The sequence below is a fragment of the Ctenocephalides felis genome, unplaced genomic scaffold (assembly GCF_003426905.1).
Source record: "Ctenocephalides felis isolate EL2017-DRISC unplaced genomic scaffold, ASM342690v1 CF-g0.4_SCAFFOLD_01604, whole genome shotgun sequence".
Taxonomy (NCBI): Eukaryota; Metazoa; Arthropoda; class Insecta; order Siphonaptera; family Pulicidae; genus Ctenocephalides; species Ctenocephalides felis.
This window is the reverse complement of record NW_020537758.1, coordinates 29,786,497-29,806,402: the sequence shown is the minus strand read 5'-3', so window position 1 is coordinate 29,806,402 and position 19,906 is coordinate 29,786,497. Positions and strand designations below refer to the sequence as shown.

The following is a 19,906-nucleotide window of genomic DNA, read 5'->3' as shown; positions in this document are numbered from 1 at the left end:
TTTTTTGTTCAATAACTGATTGCAATTTTGAAATTACTTGTCTTTATTTCAATCTTACTATAAAAACTTCCATGCGACCTGCTTATGAAATATATTCCATTTGTACTACTTTGTATGAATATCCCTCAGGTGTCCTGTTGGTTCGATGTTCTTTTTTACAACCGGCAACAGTCTGTATATGAATAGCCTCTATCTGAATGTGTTTGTATTTTTCTCTAAGACACATTTCCGTAAAATTCTCTGGTGTTAGTGTATTATTTTGGCCAATCAGCGTTTTACGACCACCCGCGGGGTAGTAAAACCATTCGCGACCTACCTTACCGTAACCAGACGTACTTTGTTCACATTTTGCAGCTTTGCTTTGAGCATGGACTGGCTGATTTTTATAAAATTCTGAAATGTAAAGGAAAAATATATATAATTCAGATTTGGTTTTAAGTCGTCAAACGTGAATTATTTATTATTATCACTAAAATATTTAAATATCTAGTTTATATTTTAATAATTATTATAATATTCAACGTTTACACAATAATACTTTAAATTATTGAAATAATAATTTTTCAATTCAATTGCAAAAATTTCAACAATATTTACTATTATTTAGAATTTAAAACAAAATTTATTAGTTTTACCATTTTTATTATATTAATTAATTATATATGGCTTTAATTTTTGAAATCGAAATAGTTGGCGATGCTCCTGGTGGGATGGAGACGCCTAATAGTTCTTTCAGATTCACTCACATTTCTGTGAATTAGTCTATCTAAAATGATTAAAACTAATTTTTTTGAGAATATTTTTTATACAGTGTTTATAAATAATGGTACCTTTAGTTGTTATTGTATATAATTCAAAAATCTTTTTAGAATGACACAAACATCGTACTTCACCAGGAAAGCTATTATACTCGTATTTCTTATGCGTAGTAAAAATTCAATAATATTTTTTTCGTAAATACTCTAATTATAACATATTATTTTCACGTAAATTAATGCTATATAGATACACTGTGAATGAATTTTGGAAAACAAAGTTTCAGATAGAGAATAATTATTTTATAATTAGTTACAATGGGATATTTAGCAATATATATATGCATATATGTGTATATGTATACATGTTTGTGGTTTTCTATCTTTTAATTCTTGAGTTTTATAATAATTTAAAGTATTCTACATCCCTTATTGTCTTCGATATCTTGTAAAGCATTTAATACGTAAGCGACTGCTGCGGTTTTGCTTCGCAAAAACTCCATTAATTTTGTGCCGTTAATCGGATAATTTATTGAGAGTTTATCTTCGCCGGAAAATTATCGCGTAATTAAAGGAACATCATTTGCTATTATCAGTGGAATGATTTATGAGAACGCGGTTCTCGATTCGTGCGAACGCGTTCTTGCGGTTTTGGTGCCACAAGAAACGAATCCGGATAGATAATATTAGGAGTAAAAAAGACCTAGCTCACTAATTTCTAATGCAAATGGGTCAGTTGAATATTGAGTTTAATAGTGAATACCTTGAATTGGATAGGAAGAAATCCGTATCATATCGATTGTAATTGAAAAGTCTTTAATAAAGTCATAACTTTGAAAAATAAAATTTATGCCATATAAAAGTATAATTATAACAGTAGCTTTATGCACAGAATATGAAATATTTATATTAACATTTTTGCCATGAACGATAAGAAAAAGCTGGGTAATATACATGTTTTGTCCTCATATATTAAAATAAAATATCTTATTGGTTACTTGACAGTAATCGAAAACGTATTATGAAAACAAAATACTAGATAATATATAAGACAATGAGGAAGTAGATCAAGATTTAAAATAAAACCTGAAGATATTTGATGATGGTATCATTGAAAAATCCTTGGAAAAAGACACGAGAAACCACTCATTGCCGGATAGAACCAATTTTTATTCTGAAATATAAAGTTGAAATGTATATGATTGCAGTAGTAAACAACAATTTTCACTTACACCTTTGAAAATCCAAAAAATTAATGTGGCTCGCAAACAAAAAAATTTCACAATATTGAATTTAGATCTGGACTCACAAAACCTAAAGAAAACTAATAACACAAAGAATTTTTATAAAAAGTATTGTTGGTTATCATTGGAATTTTCTTCTCCGATTATTTCGATTTCGACTCTGGGTCGTATATATCTCGGATAATTTTCCTGGCGGATTTTCGCAGGGACGTCACATGTTTAGGACACCTCCAGGAGCCCTAAAAACCTACACAGCCAGCACGTGCTCATGTCGTCGATTTCACACACATAAACGATTTTAGAAACTCTACAGTATCACAAGTCAGTAGCACCATTTACAGCAGCCGCACTATCCACAAAACACACAGGGCTAAATCTGAAACAATAATACCGCCAGTCAGTATAAATAAGGGTCAAGGAAAAGGTTTACTAATTTGGAATCAGATAATATAATGGTTACAGGTTTATGAAAATTTGTTTATCATTATATTTTGAGATAAGTTCAGCGTCAATGTCAGAACTTGTAAATTAATATTTCCATTATCAATTGTAAATACATGCAGGGCCGCGCCTGGTCAGCGTGCAGTGCGTGCAAATAGGGGAGGCCAAATAGAAAAAAACAACAAATTCAAAGGCCGGCCATAACAAAAAGTGGTCGTAAAAAATTACTGTCGCATTAAAAGTCTACTGAATTAAAAGGCGGCCAACTCATTCGCTGCCGTATTGAAAGTCCGCTGTATATATTTAAAAAACCACCGTACTAAAAATCAGCCAAAGGCGGCCGTATTTAATGCGAGATCGAGATCGAATTAAAAACAGGCAACTCTAAGCTCTGTTCACAAATAATTTTTAAGTGAATAAACTTTGTGTAAGTGGCAAGTTGCGTAAACTCTCCAACATGTGTAAATAATCGACTTAAATATGAAAAATATATTAATTCAAGAGTACATTGCAATGTGAAAAACTATCGCAGATTATTAAATTTTGTAAAAAAATTCCTAAAAATGTTAGTTATTTTTTATAAATAGTTTAAAAATTACATATTATAATTATTGAACAAACTGGAGCAAAATAAATTTGTCAATATGTGATCAAATAAAAATCAATTTTATTAAAAATTCACCACCTACCGTGGTTGACCAATTCCGTGATGTGTCCCCTTGTAACATTGGCGACCCACTGATTCATAATGGCAGCACTATCGTATTTGGTGACAGTACCATCACTGTTACTTTTATTTATGTAGGCAGGATTTTTGGCCTGGAGGAATAAATAGTATTAAAAATATAAGTAATATTAACAATGATTGAATGTATTCACCTTTAGTGAAGCTATAATTTTTTCTGCACGTTTCCTGTTGCTCTGGTAACTATCAGGAAGAGAGAGTAGTCTCAATGGCCTGCAGTAATATGAATTTGAGAAATATATAATTATTTTTACAGGCATAAAAAAGCTAAAGTTATGCAACGTATATTTAAACAAGATTTTAAATTTATGTATAGCATAGTATTACAGTGTGTATATATTTACTTGCGTTCTTATATATACCAATAACTTTATAATGTTTGGGATGTGTATGTGTGTGTGTTTCAATATATATCTAGTATGGTATTTTCACATTTTTAAAAATGAATTTTTAAATTTTCTATATTTTGAAAATTGGTTTTATTTTATTATGAACACCATTTAAGCTGCTTGAAGAATATTATCAAATGTATACATAATTTTGAATTGTGTAGTTCATATTATGATCGCAGTAAATTCAGATTTGAAACTTGTTTGATAAATGAAAATTCTGTTTAAAGTTTTGTTTCATTGTAAAACTTAACTAACTGATTAAATCAATATGTAATCACATAGATTAATGTACTAAATTTTTTATAAAATTAGTCTTAAGTAGTTATAAAATAATTAATTATTGAAATACACTTGTAAAAATTGTAATGATCAATTAAAATAATCATAAAATGTAAAAAGTAGTATTTTGGTGACGCATCAACAATCACATTTAATAACGTATGTATAATCAACTAAATTCAATAATAATTTGTGTATTTTGCAGGTGCGGGTAGGTTTGAGTTTGCTGCTACCAGAGTCCTTCAGTATTTATACAAACATTGTTACTGTGACGCTCTGAATATGGTATTTATTGGAATTGCATTTGGCACGAATAGATTTATTAAGCGGTGATTTTGTTCAAGATATTAATTGATCAATACTTTAGTTTTCACTATAACTTTTAAAAATTTACAAAATCATTAAAGCATTGAATTTTATGATTCGAATGATCACTTGCACGATATGCCTTGCATGTGGGTTAATTTATTAGTTAGGTAACATCAGTAGTTTTATTATTAATAATAATAACTAACACACTGTGGGGATCAAGCAGGCTGGACATGATTGTAAAAAACAATGGTACTTGTCATGTATATTTCTTGTTACTAATTCATTGTTTTTTTTCATAGGGTAAACGACAACTTCAAGCCAAGTAGTCTTCCAATCTCAAGTTACTCAAGACTTGTTCTCCAGCTAAAATAGTCGCTCGATCTACTAATTATGCCCTCCCAAGTAACTATCTTCGTCAGAGAAGGTGTCTGCAATGATATATTGAATAGTTAAGTGCGTAGATGTTAATGAAATAATGAATAAATATATTGTATTCAATTTAATTATGAGCCACTTTACGGCCAAATTACTTTATGCTGTAACGTAAATTACAAAATTATTTAAACATATCTGAATTTTAAAAATTTCTTGTGTTATTAATGATACTTATTAAATGCACTATTTAGTGTAGACAATTACGTAAAGCAGCTTGTTTACTGCGAGTGCCTTAAACATTTAATATTTTGAACCGATGTTATCTCTTGTTTAAATGTTATACTTTCTATTATTTCTTTAAATGGTGCACTCTTTTTCTTAGCTATAAGCTTAAATTAATATCATACTGTGTTATATATTATATAATCTATAATATATATATATATATATATATATATGTATTTTAGCCATTTTCATTATTGCAATTGTAAGAATAAATTAATATAATTGTATCATTAAATACTGTGATATATTGATTAAGAATTTTGAATAAAACTAACTAAACTTTAATTGGAGTGTTTCATTTCACACAATTTTCAGTGATATATATTAGAAACATAAGATACAGGTACAGGTATTATAAACTGATAAGCTAATGTTATCATAAACATTAATATACTCATTAATTCGTTCTTCGAAAAGGATTTAATATTTTGAACAAATTTCATATAATATAATATTTGTAATCTATTTCTATCAAGATCAATAAACTTAATGTAGTTATAACTTTGATCATTTTAAATAGACTAATCTATGGTTTTTTACTCATTTCAAACATGTCGAAAATATTAACATTTAATCTATAATATTATTTAAAGTTTTAATTAGTTCATTTTAATTAATATACCTTAAATATTGGTCTGTTTTATTTAACTATAACTTATAGTAAAAAATATTCAAGTTCTCACTCTTGTTTTATTTTCTTCTTTTGCACAAGAATATCTTCATTATTATTATAATATCTTTTTGTTTACTAGCGTAATTACTACATTAATTGTATTAATTTCTCCACCACGTTTACGCTACCACCTCTTTCCTTACTTTACACACTACCTTACCTAATGCTTATCTACGTTAAGAACTGATACTTTTACCTTGCTTACCTTACCACGTCTCGAACCTGCTACCCTGTCCTCTGCATCGACTCCCACCTCTTTTAAACGTAAAAAACTAACAGGTCATATGGCAAAAAAAAACTGGATTGGTGTAGTCTGTGTTGGCGTAATTGGTGCAGTGATGGCTTCGTGCCAAAAAGGTACCTAGTTCGAATCATACCTCAGGACAAAAAACGGATAGCATTAGTGCTGTTCGCGTTGAGGAATTTATTTATTGTAAGATAGCACAAAGATCAAATTTAGATTCAATACACAAAGAGATCATGAGGCCGAAAAAATCAGATTCGGTGTGGCCTGTGTTGGCGTATGCTAGAGTGCAATGTAAAGTAGAAACAATAGTCTTTGGATATGTGATTTGAATAGTTTTTGGATTGCTATACATTTCAAATAGATCCATTCACTTTTTTGCATTCACGTTTAAATTTAAAGTTTGAATTTCGCGCTCTAAATTATACTACTGACGACAAATATTTTGACACATGTTGGTAACTTCAAATACATGAATTGTCAAATAGATTTTCGTGAATTAACAATGAGTTTTTAATTAAATCCTTGAGTTTAGTTTTATTTAATTTATGCATCAAAACGTGTAATTAATTTAGTAGATCATTTTGATATAATAAAATTATCGTGAAACGTTAATTAAAAGCCGAAAAAATGGATATGCGTGGAAGTGCCTAGATGTAACTTGAATCGCTTGATAAGTGTCTCAATTTTGAATCAATTTTATAATTAAACAATTCCAGCGCCTATGTATCCATTAATTATTTACATGCAATTATCAATAGTATAATTTATATATGTGCTTCTGTGGGTTATACTTAGTGGCGTAACTATAGGGTAACGTGGGTGGCAAAATGCCACGGCCTTCGACCTAAGGGGGGCCCGGCCCAGGAAACTGCGGACTCGGAAATACATTTTTAAATTGTACATAAATTTTATTTCTCTTGAAACTTATATTTTATATGTTTTAAGTTTAAAATCGGAGTTAATTATTCGACCAGGCTTGCATCGAACTTATATTCGGCCGAAGATCGAATAGTATCAGTGGCGTAGCATGCCTTCGCAGGGCCTCTTATCAAAATTTGTTTGGGGGCTCCCTTAAGAAGCAATATTTTATCACAAAATATAAAAATACATAAAAATAGAAGAATAGTTATTTATCATTCTAATGATTTTTCTATCTAATTTTCTATAATTTTCTGAATTTTTCATAAATGATTTCAGATAAAAATATCCTCCCCTTAGCTTTTTTTCGAAAAATTGAATTGATCTTTAGATTTTCTAAAGTTTCTGTCTCTAGAAACAATAGTGACTGGTCTGGTAGAAATTTTGTCCTAAAGTTTTTACGTATTTTTTTTTTAATTTTAATATTGAATATCATCGTATTCGTGAAGCACATACAAAGTTAAAAAAACTTTTTCAAATATTTTGCAGCAGAAATAAATTCTTTTAAAGCATTAGTTTACAAGTTGAGGTTGAATACCTCTTGATAACAAAATGAAAGGCTAACTACGTCCAAATTATTTATTTTTTTATGAATCATTGTTTTGCTTTAGAGTTTTCATCAATTTCAGCTTACGCTCGTTGAGCCCCTCTGGCCCGGGGCCCCGTATTTTTGATACGGCTGATACGGCGGTAGCTACGCTCCTGCTCAATATTCAAAGAATACATTATTGTTATAGTTATGTCATTTAATATAAATCATTTAACGGCTACGTGCATGAGTTATATGTATATACAATGAAGTCATTTATTATATTCAAAGCCTTTACTAAATAAAGAGCTACCTTAGGTTTTTTATCGCAGAAAATACAAACATTATTTTTGGTCTTGAAAATTAAAAGTTTACTTTTAGAAGCAAATTATAATTCTGACATGTAGACTCCGACTAGTCTCTTTCTTAATTTTATTTATTATAATCGGTTCAACACATTCTAAACGAAAGGATTTTAATTCGTGTTAGAACACATCCACTGGTTTCTTCATATTTTTTCGCGTTTTTTTAACAATTTATGAATTTTCAATTATATTGGCCATGATATGAAAAGATGGAATATTTTATCAAGATTTGAATCTAATAACGAAATAACATTAAAAATATTTAAGCCTACTAGAGTTTGCACACTACAATTATTTTATTATTGGTTTTCCATTGTAATATTCTACTACTACTAATCTAAAACCACTGATCTTTCAAATGCTATAAATATTTAAAAAATTGTTAAGAATTAGAAAATTATTGACATGAATTTGGAAATTTAAAATTAGACGCCACTACTGTAGTAGAAAAATCAATCCCATTTTAAAACTCGTCACAGGAAGGTAATACCCTATTTTGACAAACTTTGGGAATTCATATTCAAGATACTGAAAGTTTGTTCAAAGTTTCATCGAGTATTGGACATTATTATTAAACAAATTAAATCTTGTTTCTTCTGATGAATTAATATGTTCCAAATTTATTTTGCTACAATAGGAGTTTGCAATGATATTGATCAATTAAAAAAAAGCTTTATAATTTGTTTAGATAAAAAAGACATATCAGAAATTCAGAATAAACAAATTTTAAAATACTAAAATTAAAGTGATAATTGTTTCAAATTTTTATTAAAAAATACGTTTTATTTTATTTTTTCATTTGTTCTAACGTTGAAAATATTCACCAATATTTCATGTTTGATTTTCAAACAAAATTAAGTTTTATGTATTTTTTGTTAATTTTATATGATTACGACTAAATTATAATTATACCTTTAAATTAATACTTTACTTTTCTACCTTTTGTATGATTTCATGATTTAAAGCCATAAAATATAAATTAGTTGAAGTTCGTTTGCTAATTGTGATAAAATTTATTAAAATTGTTTTAGCCAATAGTAAAACAGCGTGTAAATGACTATTAACGTTTATTAAACAAAATTAGATAAATTAAAAATTGAGTACCACGGTAGGGCCCCATCGAAAGACTTTGCCACGGGCCCTGGAGGGTCAAGTTACGCCACTGGTTATACTAGAGTACTTCCACCACATATCTGTTGTTATCAAATTCTAAATTCACAAAAGTCTCTGAGTCGTGTATTGTGTAAAGACTTTACTCAGACAATTGCAACATATCAAATAAACTTGTAAAAGACTAAAGCTATGCAGTGGTTCTAAAGTAGTGATTTTGTGTCGAGTACTTGAGATTTGCTGCAAAGGATTTTTAACATGTAAGTGCAAAGCATGTTTTATACAAAGCGAGTCAAAGAATATTCTTCTGGAATTATATACAGGCATTTATCATACCATATCTGTTGCACCTATAGCGTTTTAAATATTCAATATTTAACTTATATATATATATATATATATATATATATATATATATATATCATTAAGTTTTTCTTAATGTAAAGCATTTACATCAAATAATTTATTTTGAGATTTGATTTATAAATCTTTATTTCGATACAATATTGTTTGTCATCTTCAATAAAACTATGATTTGAACAGAAAGAAATAATAAGATATTACTTATAATTTATTTTCTGAACAGAGTTTATAATTATTGACCGAGTTCTTATTACATGCTACTTTTTATGCTTGTATTAATAATATTTCTTATTAATTATATGTTTAATGCTTGTTTTTCATATTAAATGAAATAAATAAATAAAAATTTATTTGAAGATGCTTTGAGAACTTGTCCCTTTCTTATCCGATATGATTTACAAAGCAACCTGTATATATTTTTGTGGAATATTTTCTGGCTTGTGCATTATTATTATTTTGCATGCATATATCTGCTGAAAATAATGTTAATATTTGAGTCAATATAATTTTTTGTTACTTTATTAATTTTTAATGCATAAAATACAATTTATTTTTGGTTTATTCATCTACAACTAATATGCAAATAAAAGATTTTTAAATTAATTTGGCAGACATATGCGTAAAAAACTATGTTCTTATTTAATTTGTTGTGGGGAAAACATATTGATTCAGTTTTTTTTATTTATTTATACATGTGCCTTTTCTTACATGTTCTATAATTCAATAAGTTTTGTATTTCTCGTATGTGTCAAAGTCATTGAAAGTAATTTATATTATTACAATTCCATTAATAGTCAATCAGAAATTCTTTTGTTCTATAACAACACTATGAGCTGATTTTGTGTAGAGTTCAGAATTATTATATATTAAATTTTTGTTATCAAATTATTAGTTAACCAATACAGCTTTTTGTGTGCATCGATAACTTGTTTGTTGATGGGGCCTATCACCCCTTCTTAGGTAACTCCTAACTTGATGGTATTTTGCTACAAATTTCAAATTACAAATTTACTTTGTTTCACAAATCTCTTTCTTATAACACCTCTTTTTCATTATTCTTAGGAAAAATGTTTAAAATTACATTCCCAGTATCAAGAATCATGTGTTTTCCCTGTAGCGATATTGACTGCATGTACATTCTTATTTATGGATAACGCGATTGTTGTTTTTGATCAAATTATTTCAAATACTCAATACGACTCACCATATTGATAATTAATCGCAGCTTTTAAAAAATTTTAACTGTACTTTTAATTTAAATTTATTCAATTATATTGCTGAATTGCTTAATGATAGATTTTTATTCTTTTATTCTTAAAAACGATTTTGATCAAGACATGCAATCAAAGTGACAAAGTGTTGACTTGAATGAATAGACAAAATATAATTTTGTTTACAAGTTTATTATTCGATTCAAGTTGTAAAAATTATTTAACTCAATTTCTAAAGGATGACAGTTTTGAAGTTTTTGATGTTCAAGTTTTTGAACATTTTTTATTATATTTTATTTTACAAGTTTTATTGAATTATTTTTATGGCTTTTTCCAATAACTTGATTAATTAAATAATTTCTTCAAGTATTTTTTTTGTAAATCCTTTCAGATAATTTTTTTTTCTAAGTCCAAGTTTTCTGAAACCTTTTCGATTAATACAGACAAGTTATTTATGCATGCTATATTATCCCAAAGCCAACATTCGAATGAATGAGACCTATATTGAAAATTTCATAACGAGAAAATTTTATTGGGGCAAAGTTAAAAATTTTAACTAAGTCCCAGTAGTTTTCTCTCGTTGTGAAAATTTCAAAGTGGACTTTATTTCATTGGAGTGAAATAATTAAAAATAAAATAATAAAAATTTGATTGCATGTCTTGAGCAAATTTGTAAACAATTTTGATCAGGACATGCCACCAAGTTTGAAAGAGTTGACTTCATTCGAGTGTTGGCTTTGGGAATTGGTGTGAGGGAACACTAAAAAACATAAAAAAAGTTTCAACGCTGAACAGAAAAAGAAAAACTTGTCTAGGACTCAATGGGTTTTTTGGCCTCCGGTTTTTCAGGGGCATCCAAAATTGGCCAAAATCGAGACTTTCAAATGCAATTTTAAGACTCTTAATGAATGAAATTAATAATATTAATGAATGCATTGTGTAGACTAAAATACAATCTTTACACCAAACCGAAAAAATTGCAAATTTATCATCGTCTTCAGTGTTAAAATCAGCTTCAAAGTTGGCAATTTTTCAAACTTCAATTTGGTCATAGGGGCAGAAGAACTTTTTTTCCAAAAACTGATTCCATATTTGGTATCAGCGCCTCGAAAACTATCAGAATCAAAACATTTTGAAAATTGCGAAAAAAAAATTTCATATCATTAGTAAAATTTTGATTTTGCAACCAAAGATTTGGATTTTTTAGGGGATGTATGTGGATTTATCCAAAAACGGATAATATTTTCGAAATCAGAGTCCCAAAATCAATCGAAACCAATCAAAATATTTTAAAAATCGCGGAAAAAAGCCGATTTTTTAAAAAAAAAATGGATTTTGCAACCAAAGATTTTGATTTTTCGCGGGGTGTATGTAGGTTTATCCAAAAATAGATAGCATTTTTGACATCAGCGTCCAAAAATCTTTTAGAATCAGTCAAAATATTTCCAAAATAGCGAAAATAAATCTATTTTTTTGCTAAAATTTCGATGTTGCAACCAAAGTTTTTGTTGCTTTCCGTTGGCCCTGAAAGCTCATCAAACAGGATAATTTCGTCCTTGGCGTAATAAAAAATCATCCAAAAATTTTGTCCAATAAGTTCTTAATCATAAATTTCTTTTAGTATAGGGGAGACCCAGATTTTATGGTTCCTGTTCCTATAAGTGCATAAGTACCTGTAATAAGAATAAATATTTATTCTAAGGATATACAATTAAAATAAGATTACTTGTTACTTAATACCAGACTAGTAACAATAAGTAAGCTTTGAATATTTTATTTGAAAATAAATCCACAAAAATTTAGTGAAAAAATAAAAACATTCGAATAATTTGTAGGTAAGTACAGCCGAATAGTTACATCATTTATGTTAATCGAATAACTTGATATCGTATCATTTCCAAAGTTTAAAAAAAAGCTCTTAAAACAATCCATGGATAGTATTCATGGATTCAACTTCAAATAAATCATTTATTATAATCGAATAATTTGATATCATCACTGTAGTTATAACAAAAGCATGAATCTTTGCTTTTAATATAGTTTATGATTTATAAATCTAAATTTTATCTATTTTTTACTAATATAAATAAATTGAATTGCCTAGAACAAAGTTTTCAAGTTGTTTGATAAAATACAGTACACAGACTTTTGTTTTTGTACTAATTATAGTTTGTACTAAATTCTAGTAAATTTGATATAGTTTTTACTTATGTAAACAAATTAACGTGCCCGAAAAGAAAATAAGTATTGATTAATAAATATCTTGAACAAAATCACCGCTTAATAAATCTATTCGTGCCAAATGCAATTCCAATAAATACCATATTCAGAGCGTCACAGTAACAATGTTTGTATAAAAACTGAAAGACTCTGGTAGCAGCTACTCAAACTTACCCGCACCTGCAAAATACACAAATTATTATTGAATTTAGTTGATTATACATACATTATTAAATGTCATTGTTGATGCGTCACCAAATATTCAAATATTCATTCAAAGCTGTCTTTGTGTGCAATGCAACGCTCCAGCGAAGCACAGAATAGTGGAATAGTCCTTGTTTGCATCTTTATGTTCATTCAAATTGTAACTATTCTTTGTCAATTTGTTGTTCAAATTGTAACATTTTTTCAAGTAAAAGAAATAAAATTATGCATTTAAAACAAAAAATGGCTTTCATGGAAAAGTTATTTTGCTTTAAAATTCTTCATGACATGATGATTGTGGTCCAATTTACACAATACTATCTATAAATTGAAGTGAATTAGCAGATGATAATGATATCAATACGACTTCAAATTAAACGATCCGTATAAATGTACTCATAGTAATTTACAAAATGAATTAACAGTCATTATTTTTTACTTTCACAACTTTTTACTATTACTTTCGATTATTTCTTCTGCACAATGACCGCCAGCCGCTCGTCCGTGTTCGACGACGTCCCTATGTCTTCTTCCAGCAATCGCCACGTTGAAAATGAACTCTCGCAATGACAACTCCCTCTCCGAACTCCTATAGTTGCAAAGCATAGATGTGCAAAAGACTTGTATTGCAGACGTGCGACCAGGGCCATGCCAGGGTACGTGACCGCCTGCGTGCGAGCATATAAATGCCGCCCTTAAAAACAGCATAATAGGAAAATATTTAATATGCTCTCACAAAAAAATTCGACTTTTCAAGTCTTTCTGAATCGTTTCGAAACCAACATTTTGAAAAAAAAAAGTGTGTACATGAGCCCAGTGGCGGATTAAGCTTTCTGCCGCCCTAGGCCCTATCCGTTCTGGCGCTCTTTTTAATAGACAAAATTTTACTTTTTTAATTAAACAATTTATTTTAAATTATTTGGATATAATTTTTAACTTTGCGTTGGGTAAGTTATAGTAATTGCAAAAGAATCGAAAATGTTTTTTTTTATATTCACGTTTCAAGGCCCTCTGAACATTTTGGGATTCTTCAAAATTGATACGAAGACGTTCTGATTAGGTTTTCGCTAAGGCTGGTCTAGCCGTTTCGAAGATACGAAGCAAAACACCATGTGTAAGGTCGTATTTTTGTAGAAAGTAAGCCGACTGTTGATCCATCCATATTTCATTACTTCATTATTAGAAATTATCTACTAGGGCTGACTTATTACAAACTTCCCGAAGAAGCAGTTTGTTTGAAAACTTAGAGTTTTTTTTGCAAAGCAATGTTAACAAAATTTGTACTTATTATTAATATTCTTAAAAAGTACCTGATAATTTGATGTGCGTATGTTCTATGATCATTTTTTACTACCAAGTATTATTTGCATAACTTTTTTCTGGATCTTCACAACCGCTGAACCTGCCTTCCCAAAAATTGGCTAATTTTCATTTTGACAATATGAGTAAAATGTTTTTTAAATCATTCAAATTGGGCGCTCCGTTCGCTCAAAACCCGAACTTCTATTTTTGGCATTTTTTGCCTCGCATCTTCGAAATGGCTGAACATGCCTTTGCCCAAAACTAATCAGCACGTCTCCCTATCAGTAGGAATCGAATGCTTCTTGAATTATGCAAATCAGTAGATCCGTGCTCTCGAAATCGTGGACAAAAATTAGTATTTGTCCTAATCGCATACATACATATTACTTACATCCAATCATACGCATACACAAGCATCCATTTTTCTAAGGCATACGAACCTTTGAAACGTAAAGATATGCAAAAAAAATATGTTCGTTCTTTTTGCGACTACTATAACTTACCGCGCGAGAAGTTAAAAATGAAAACAAAATTTGTACTAATTATTAAAATTTTTGTAAAATAATTTGATGTGCAAATCTACACTGATCATTTTTGACCACCAAATGACACTTTTTTGGATCACCAAAAACGCTGACCCTGCCATCGCAAGAATTTAGTCAATTCTTCATTTCGTCGCACAAATAAAATGTTTTGAATTTTTCAATCAGATAGAGAATGCGCCTCTAAAAATTTTAATAGCTATTTTTTATCATTTTGCCCCCTATTCCAAAATGAGTAAAACTGTCTTTACCAAAAGCTAATGAGCACATCTTCCCGACAATTGAATAATTCGATCGGTCGATTCGTCTCAAAAACGTCAACAAAAAAATGTAACCGCAAATACACAATCATACATTTATTTTTTTTAAGATATGCCATAATGTTTAGAAGGTTTTGAAACGCGAATATTTATAAACAATTTTATTTACATTTCGTTTTTCGAATTACTATGACTTACCCGTGAAGGGAATGCAAATTGCTAGTAAAAAATGATCAATGAACATAAGAAAGCCAAATTGGCAGATATTTTAATTTAGGTTCACTTTTATAGATGTCATTTTGAAGAAAAAACTAGTGGGATGCATGGCATCGTGCCTTAAGGTAAATTGCTGGAACTTCCCGTACCGTAACAAAATATTCAAGGAATATTAAATATTTTCAAATAGATTATTATAAATACTGTAGCATAGTCTAATATTTATAAGAATTATATAAACAAAATTGCGAAGTTGAAATTATTTGTTTAAAGTGTATTAGAACTTCAGTCAGAATTAAAATTAAAATCTGAATTACTTTCAATATACAAAATTTTTTTTTTTTGAAACAATTTTTTTTTTTGAAAAGCAATTATTTTGTTAAAACAAGCAGAAAGTTTTTTGAATCATTCAAATCGGACGCTTAGTTCTCTTAAAATCTGCTATTTTTAGCACACTTAGCTCTGTATCTCCGAAACCGCTGGACCTGCTTTTGCCAAAAACTAATCACCCCGTCATTACAAATTGAATGTTTTTTGGATCATTCAAATCGGATGTTCCGATCTCTCAAAAACTCGATTTCTTTTTTTCTTAAGGCAAGTTGCAAATACTTCCTGATAATTGTAAATAACTATAAGTATTGATATTTAGCTATTTAAATGTTATTATAAAAAGTTTAATTTAGTTTCTTGATTTATTAGTTTAATTGTTCCATCTCAAGCAGATATCAGATGAAGATATGCTCGCAAAATAGTAGGAACAGAGTTTGTCAAAGTACTAGTGGTTCGTATTTGTAAAAACAATTAATTTTGCTTCTTTTGCTGGTTTATTGATACCGATAATTAATTAAATAATGAAGATTCTTAAACACAGTCACTGTGCGATGAACAACAATTGTGTAAAGACTTTATTTACTCAGGAAAATCGGCTTTTAGTTTTAAAATATATAAACTTGTATATTTAAAAATGTACGTTACAAATCACTTCAAAAGAAAAGCAATAAAGTGTACTAAAAAACGAAAGTTTGTGAAAGAAAATGTAATATATTTTATACCAAATATATTTATTTTCATAATCAATAATTAATTTATGAACAGATGTAATTTTATTGGATTTATTCATTAACTTCCCGTAGGGCAAGTTATAGTAATCGCAAAATAATCGAAAATGAAAATTTTAATATATCTTAACGTTTCAGAGGTTTCTGAACATTTTGGCATACTTTAGAACAAATGGATGTATGTGTGTGTGTGTATGTATGTACGTGTGTGTATGTATGTGCGGATATAAATTTTCGTCGACGATTTCAGGAACACGGATCAACCGATTTGAATCATTCAAAAAACATTCGATTCGTATTGATAAGGAGACGTGCTGATTAGTTTTTGGCGAAGGCAGGTCTAGCCGTTTCGAAGATACGGGGCAAAAAGAGAACGGAGCGTCCGATTTTAATAATTCAAAAAACATTTTACTTATATTGACAAGGTGAAGAACCGATCAAATTCTCATGAAGGCAGGTCTAGGGGTTTCGGAGACCTAATGAAAAAAGTAAAAAAAAAAGACATTTGGCGGTCAAAAATGATCATTAGACATATGCACATCAAATTATCAGATATTTTATAGAGATTTTAACAATAAGTATAAATTTTGTTTACATTCCTATGGGTTCCGTAACAATGTTCACGCGGTAGACGGCGACGCGGCGCTTACGCGCTTTTATATTTTGTCTTTATGCAAAGCAGTACGATTGCTAAAAAAGGTTTAGATCTTCAGATATTTTATAGAGATTTTAACAATAAGTATAAATTTTGTTTACATTCCTATGGGTTCCGTACCAATGTTCACGCGGTAGACGGCGACGCGGCGCTTACGCGCTTTTATATTTTGTCTTTATGCAGTTGAAGCAGTACGATTGCTTTGAAAAAAGGTTTAGATCTTCCAAAATATGTAAAAAAAATAATATAAAGAAAAAAAATTTTTTTTTTCAAAAAAAAAAATATATATATATTTTTTTTTCAAAAAAAGTAATTTTTTGTCCAATTTATAGTTTCGAATTAAAAGGCGGTTAATTTTGAAATTTCAGTTCGTAAATTGTATTTGAAAAAGAAAAATCGATCAACTCATTCGTGCCGTATTGAAAGTCCGCTGTATATATCTAAAAAACCACCATCGTAAAAATCAGCCAAAATCGGCCGCATTTAATGCGAGATCGAATCAAAAACAGGCAACTCTAAGCTCTGTTCACAAATAATTTTTAAGTGTATAAACTTGGTGTAAGTGGCAAGTTGCGTGAACTCTTCAACATATGTAAGTAATCCACTTAAATATAAAAAAAATATTAATTCAAGAGTACATTGCAATGTGAAAAACTATCGCAATTCTTGCCTGTTCATGTTGTTTGTTAGGTGTGAATGCACCTTCATGTGCATTCATACCATAGAACATCTTTTGACATTTTTGTTCCTGAGAAATGTATGGGCACTGGCAGTCCATGTATATAAGGTCTATGGTTAAAACAGGTAAAATAATTGGAGGGAATTGGCAAAGCGGGCGCTGAGGATCCCTGGTAATAATGTATATCAAATTATTACTAAGAAAAATGTAATTTAGATATCATAATTACTAAAAACCTATTAAAATATAATACGAAATTATAAAAATTGTAGGAAACATTATTGGAACAATTAAAAAAAATCCAAGGTAGTATTGTACTGTTACCACGGATACTATATATTATTTTTTTCTGAATTTGTTGTACCGTTTAAAAGACTCCAATTTCCAATTTAGTGTGGAAATTGAGACTCATCATTTTATTTAAAGCAGTTAAGAAAATTTAACATCACTCATATTGTTGTACAGTAGAACCTCGATTATTCGGACTAATTGTTGTCGATAGGCATCCGGATAATCGAAAATCCGGATAATCCAAATTATGAAGAATGATGTTTTGTTTATCAAAAATAACAAATACATACATAGATGAGATTACACATTCTCACAATTAGATTACATTATACATATTATATTCAGGAGGTACGTAAAGTATCAATGAAGAAGAAAAGTTACGAATAATTTGTTGATCGTTTTTGTAAAAACCAACAGAATAGAGCTTCTTCTAAGAGTTATTTTTTCGGTCTTTTCGTCATTTTCCGATTTTCACTCCCCTCTTTACTATCTATCTTGCAAGTGTACGATAAAATTGAATCGGCATTATTTTTAATATCGCCTATAGTGGATGTACTGTACTTATACCTATCAGCTAACTTACGAACGGTTTCGCCTTTTTTTAATAATTCTATTATATTTATTTTATCTTTAAGGGATAACAACACCCTTTAAAAATGTATATATGCACGTGAAAACTAAGAATGTATTAATGTATATATCACGTCAGAACACACTAGTAAAATTGCAAACGAACGCCATTATGTCCGGACAATCGCGAATCCGTATAACTGAGGTCAGGATAATCGAGGTTCTACTGAATATGCATTTGGTGGTGTGGAGAGTAATTTAAAAAAATATACTTATTATTTTTAGGTAAACTGTATATATTAGTAGAGGATTGTAAAAAATTGTAGACGTGGGTACAGGACAACGTCTGTCGGATCCTCTAGTATATATATTAAAATTTAATTTATTTTTTTATGTAATTTATTTATCGACATCCAGGTAGAATTTTCCCAACGTTGTATTCTCCTCGGGAAATTGTTTTCTCCATTCGCCTTTAAAGTATATGACGTTCAACAGCACCATAAACATCCGCTGGAGCAAAATAAATTTGTCAATATGTGATCAAATAAAAATCAATTTTATTAAAAATTCACCACCTACCGTGGTTGACCAATTCTGTAATGTGTCCCCTTGTAACATTGGCGACCCACTGATTCATAATGGCAGCACTATCGTATTTGCTGACAGTACCATCACTGTTATTTTTATTTATTCCATTTGTGAAATCTATAGACACGATATCCGAGTCGTAGAACATTTTAGCAATCGCGTTGAAGCGCTGCCTTGGCTGGATCATGTGGGAAATGTAAATCCTGGTGTCGAAATCTAGATGGTAGGCAGGATTCTTGGTCTGGAGGAATAAATAGTGATAAAAATATAAGTAATATTAATAATGTTTGAATGTATTCAACCTTTAGTACTATAATTTTTCTTGCAGTAATATGAATTTGAGAAATATATAATAATCTTTACAGCCATAAAAAAAGCTAAAGTTATGCAACGTATATAACCACTTAGATTTAAAATTGGTTAACACAAGATTTTAAATTTATGTATAGCATAGTATTACAGTGTGTATATATTTACTTGCGTTCTTATATATACCAATAACTTTTTAATGTTTGTGTATGTGTGTATGTGTTTCGACACATATCTAGTATGGTATTTTCACATTTCTAAAAATAAATTTTTAAATTTTCTATATTTTGCAAATTGGTTTTATTTTATTATGAACACCATTTAAGCTGTTTGAAGAATATTTTTATAATTAACAATTGTATACGTAATTTTGAATTGTGTAGTTTATTATATTATGATCGCAGTAAATTTAAATTTGAAACTTGTTTAATAAATGAAAATTTTGTTTAAAGTTTTGTTTTATTGTAAAACTTATACTAACTGATCAAATCAATATGTAATCACATAGATTACTATACTAAATTTTTTATAAAATTAGTCTTAAGTAGTTATAAAATAATTAATTATTGAAATACACATGTAAAATTTGTAATGATCAATTAAAATAATCATAAAATGTAAAATGTAGTATTTATTATATCTTATTCATTTAATTGTTTTTCAACTTTGCAAAGGAGTGGTTTGTTTTCACTAGATAATTCAAATTGCTTATTTTGTGTTTTCTCACAGAATGTCATTTGATTTTGATTATTTAAAATAAAGGAAATT

The 19,906-nt window shown here is 29.0% G+C and overlaps 1 long non-coding RNA gene across 1 annotated transcript in view; it reads left to right on the top strand.

The window, feature by feature from the left end:
* Window positions 1-4,601, top strand: part of LOC113372172 — a 45,671-nt gene extending 41,070 nt beyond the window's left edge. The window contains exons 2-3 of the long non-coding RNA XR_003366726.1: window positions 4,062-4,141; window positions 4,468-4,601. This is a non-coding gene — a long non-coding RNA (uncharacterized LOC113372172). The remainder of the gene's footprint in view (window positions 1-4,061; window positions 4,142-4,467) is intronic.
* Window positions 4,602-19,906: the final 15,305 nt, after the last annotated feature.